We start from the raw sequence: 5223 nt of genomic DNA on the forward strand, positions 1-5223 counted from the left end.
GAGTGCTATGGATCCATGTCTTTACACGAAGAAAGCCTGTGATGGCTCATTGCTTATTTTGGTACTTTATGTGGATGATATAATGATAGTAGGGAAAGCTCATGATGAGCTGGATGCTCTTAAATCTCAGCTGAAGAAGGGCTTTGAGATGAAGGATTTGGGACAAGCCTCTCACATTCTTGGTATGCGCATTAAGTGCGACAGGCATCAATGACTACTCTACCTCTCATAAAGGAAGTATATTCATAAAGTCCTTGAGTGTTTTCGCATACAAGACATGAAGCCTATTAGCTGTTCATTACCTTCTTATGTAAAGGTTTCACAGGTTGATTGTCTACATTGTCCACAAACAGATGAGTAGAGGGCCGAGATAGCCAAGATTCCTTATGCATCAGTTGTGGGCAGTTTGATGTATGCTATGATAGCCACTCGTCCAAATATTTTCTTTACAATTAGTGTTGTGGCACGCTATATGGCTACACCTAACAAGAAACATTGGGATGTCGTAAAGAGTATTATGAGATACTTGAAAGGCACAACAGATATCTATATTTGCTATGCAGCTAGGATATAGGAGTTGTGGGATACACAGACTCCGATTATGTAAGACATGCAGATAGTAGGATACACAGACTCCGATTATGCAAGACTCCGATTATACAAGACATACAGATAGTAGGAAGTCCACCTCTAGCTATGTATTCACCTACATTGGAGATGTGTCTCTTGGATGTTTAGGGTTCAGAAGTGTATGGCTCTCTCTACCACTGAGACATAGTATATTGCATCCACTGAGGCTTACAAGGAGACCATATGGTTAGGCCGTTTAGTTCACAACCTCGGGATTGATTCTATACCTACGCTGCATTCAGATTCTATGAGTGCTATTCAACTAGCCAAGAATTTGGTCTTCCATGCGAAGATAAAACACATTGAAGTGAGGTATCACTTCATACGTAGGGTCGTAGAGAACAAGTAGATTGACCTTGTCAAGAACTCCACTAATGAAAATCCTACAGATCTGCTCACGAAAAGCCTCACTACTGAGCACTTTACCTTCCTCAAGAGATTGATGGAAATTGGATGAGATGACATTTTTCCTCACCATGTTGTACATGTGTACATTGTGCTGTCTTTTTCTTTTTCTTTTCACTCCTCACTGGGACAAATTCATCTTTAAGTGGGAGGTTACTAGGGATAAAGGTGCCTCTGCCTAGCTGCTCGTGTACTACACTAACAGTACTCGCCACTGTGCACAGTGCAGGTAGTGGGCATCCGTCACCGTCACTTTATTCTTTATTCTTTTAGTAACAGTTTGAATAAAGGAAGGCCTGATCACACATTGTGACTATTGGAGTTCCCATTTTGTGTCTCTCTCTTTCTTGCTCTTCCTCTCTCGCCATAGCTCTTCCAAGCAAGCTTCAATCCTTCTTATCTTTCACTTATTTCATAAACAGTTGTCTATAATTGATATTGAAAACTTGTTAGGAGACTTTAGAGTCTATTAGAAACCTTCATTATAGGCCAATCCTCGTGGAAATGGGACTGAGCTTCTCGTACGAGGATAGACCCAAGTGACCCTAGGCCATAAAGTTCAAATATTATGTGGGAGTTCTGGATGGAGTCACCTAGCTATATCTCTTAATGGACTATTGAAATCATGCCATCAAGGATTCATTAGATAGACAAGCCATAGATAGAAGCTTGATGGTGAGACAATGAGAAGATAACAAGGACCATACCAAAAAAAAAAAAGGTGAAGCCTACCCTTGACAACCTATCTAAACAACATATCATGGCATAGAATCCTTTATAGACTACCATATTAGTGAAGATTTTATGTATCCCAACACAAGTAAGACCATAGACTGAGAGATGGGAGGCTAAATCTAGAACATGAAGGAGCTTCACTACTAAACTTGAAGAAGAAGGATTGAGTAGAATTAGCATGGTACCAAGACCACTACTAGTACTAATGTGATGTCACCTACAATGACTATACCCTCCTAGGAACAAAGTTCTAAATCCAATCCCACTTATAAGTCATATAATCTAAAGCACTACTATCCACAAGCTAGAGCCTCTCTAAAGACAAGATGGAAAAGAAAGGATCCTCCACCTAACAAATGTGAAAAAAATTAACTTGGGTATAACGATGGCAACAAACATGGATCAAGAGGTAGGCTCCTTCACTCCATCCCTTTGTAGTAGGCGAAAGGCAAGGATACCTTTTCTAGCACTTCTCAAGATATGAGGTCTATCCATTTTGTGAACACTTGATAGACCCTTGGGCATGTGTTCTTTTTACCATAATTAGAGCCAAAAAAAGGCTTTGATTTAACTTTCTTCCCTTCTTCTTCTTTTTTCCTTTCTCCAATCATATGCCTACCAAAAAAAACACAGCTAATTTATCCTACTCCCAATCCTCCCCCCTAATTTTACACATCCTACTCAAATACCATAGAAAGGACTAACTCTTATGTAATGGTATCTTGAATGTGAGAGGTGAAAATATCGGTATGGAACACCATCGTATTAAGAGATGATAAATGTGTCAAAAGAGTCATAACCATATCAATCAATGTAACATATTTACTAAAGAATAAACCTCGTCCAAAATTTTCATCTTTATAATGTGGTCCTTCATGGTTAGATATTTGTGACAAAAAGTTATTGTAGCTTCATCTTAGGGGTTATCATGTGGGTAAAGGCCTTAATCTAATAAAGAGAGAACAATTTGTCCCACACCTTGAGGCATTACAAAAATGTTGTGTACATGTGAACAAGATTTACGTCATGGCAACTCATGAACAAAACTCAAAAATTATGACAATCCCATAAGACTTTTGAATCCATTATAGATCCAATTTGTAAATCCACCAAGGGGCAAGGAGTAGAAAGAGTTAGAAAATCCTAGATATCAATGTTATCTAGAATATAGTTAATCTTGTATAATCATAAGGCCCAATTCAAGATGTAATGTGCCCACCTATCGGTTGTCCATGCATGGGTTTGTCACCTAGGGTCTCCCAAGTCTACCTCGCAATGAAACTTTCGAGGCCAAATCCACTAGGATTGACCTAAGATCCGGGCTCCTAGTGACCAAGGTCTCCTAACATCATTCTAGTGTCGGATCCTAAACATCCTACTTTACGCAGAGATACTCGGTCCAAAGCAGATCCATGCCGCACTTGGTTCAAAGAGAATGGAAAACGAGAGGAATGCGCCACTCAACCTCTCTACTCGTAGGGCATAGTCCCATCCCGGTCCCCTAAAACGACATGAATTGAGTTCTAACTTAACCATACCTAAAGGTCAAACAACAGTAAAACCTTGTGAGAAGCCTCCCAGTTCTCTGGGACCACCTTGCCATAGAACAAACCCATCGGTGTTTTACCCACCCACTTCCCTTGATAGCTTTAGTTTTCTAATTAGGTCCTATCACATTTATGTGCAACATTTAAAACCAACTTTCCTTAATCAAGCCTCTAGGGAACAAGATTTGTTTGCATAACTTACAGCCCAGACACGAAAACAGAGCAAGCAAAACAAATTCTAACAAATTCCTTAACTTATTTTCACGTTAATCTTTGTCTCTTGCCCATACTGGAGAAATCATGTATTCCTTTGTCCAACAGAAATACCCGATCCAAAATCACATGGCACCATAATTTCCATCCAGTATCTAAAATAGGATCTTCCAACGTCCTAAACGTTGGGCTCACGACAGCCTTCACCTCCGTTCCGAACTAGGCAAGGGGTGTCCAGAGCTCCATTTGATCCCAAGCAGTCTAGGAGTGAAACATAATTTTCGTAGTTTGCCTTTTCACCACTCAACCTTCGGCCCGTGAATTGAGCAATGCCCTCTCATGGTAATTCGTGATGCGATCTTAGAGATGATCCACCCTTGCAAAATATCCTTCCTTAATTAATCCATTTAAGAATCAAGCATGAACAAGGCAATCAACCTAATATCATTTTTCAAGGAGACATTTCTCTATTTCCCATGGCAATTATCATTATTGACCCTTGCCATGCATTTATCATCAAACACAAGCATTTGAAATAATCATCCAAATCACATTCTAACAATCAGTTTAATGCAAAAGCATTTAGAATGTTATTCGATCAATCAACAAAACAATGATAATCTTTTTTCAAATATTACAAGAATAGTAGCGATAACCTTTCCATCGCGTATTTGCTCTCCCCCTTGGGATCAAAGAGCAATTCTATGTAAAATTTACTTAACACTTCTTTCTTTGGCTAAGGCATATGTTAGGGTTTCAAACACTAAACATGACATAAGTTTTATTATTCACTTTCATTAATCGATAACCCAACCTTCTTCTCAATAAGTATAAAAGCATCGGTCTTTGCTTGAACTTAGGGTTTCCTAATCCCTAGAGTTCTTGCCTTTGAGACCTGGAGATGTTGTTGCATCTAGTCAAATTCCAGAATAGGGTTGACAAACATAGTCACTATCGAACAGATCTCAAGGTATCGTAGTTTTAATTCTAATGATTATATTCGAATACAAGGATTTATATAAACCTCAATGCGTCATTTGAGTAAATCTATGCTCGATCATCTATGGATACGGAGAATTTTCTAAAATCCCCTACCATTTCATTAACTATTAAAAAATAACTCAAGTTACATGTTTAAAAAAATTCGAGCACACACCAAGTGACATACCCTATGCCTCAGTGAATAGCAGAGATGGCAATTAATACCTAGATATTCAAATATAAATTATCCATACCCGACGTATTCGTATTCGCCGAAATGCCCTGGCCGATGGCTCCATTGTTGGATACGGGATTACTGTTGATGTGTGTCTCCCACCGTTTAGGGGTCATACTTTTAGCTTACAAAACTCTCTTTCTTTCTCTCGTCAGGGAAATAGTGTGCCGAAGTGACTCCTTTCGATTGCGATGGGGTTAAACTAGCAAGGAGATGAGGGTTAAACCCGCAAGAAGATGGGGAGAAAAGCAACACATGTGGTCACTCTCTAAGGAGGGAAAGAGGAACGAGTTCCTTCAATCCCTCTCACTCTCTCTCCCCCCCCTCTCTCCCTCTTCTTCTCCACTTTTTCTCCTCTCTCTCTCTCCCTCTTCTTCTTCTTCTTCTTCTTCTTTTCTTCTTCTTCTCCTCTCTCTCTCCCTTCTTCTTCTTCTTCTTCTTCTCCTCTCTCTGTCTCTCCCTCTTCTTCTTCTTCCT

Source organism: Lygodium microphyllum, chromosome 13 (genome assembly GCF_053477565.2).
Source record: "Lygodium microphyllum isolate KBCC chromosome 13, Lygodium_microphyllum_v1.1.10, whole genome shotgun sequence".
Taxonomy (NCBI): Eukaryota; Viridiplantae; Streptophyta; class Polypodiopsida; order Schizaeales; family Lygodiaceae; genus Lygodium; species Lygodium microphyllum.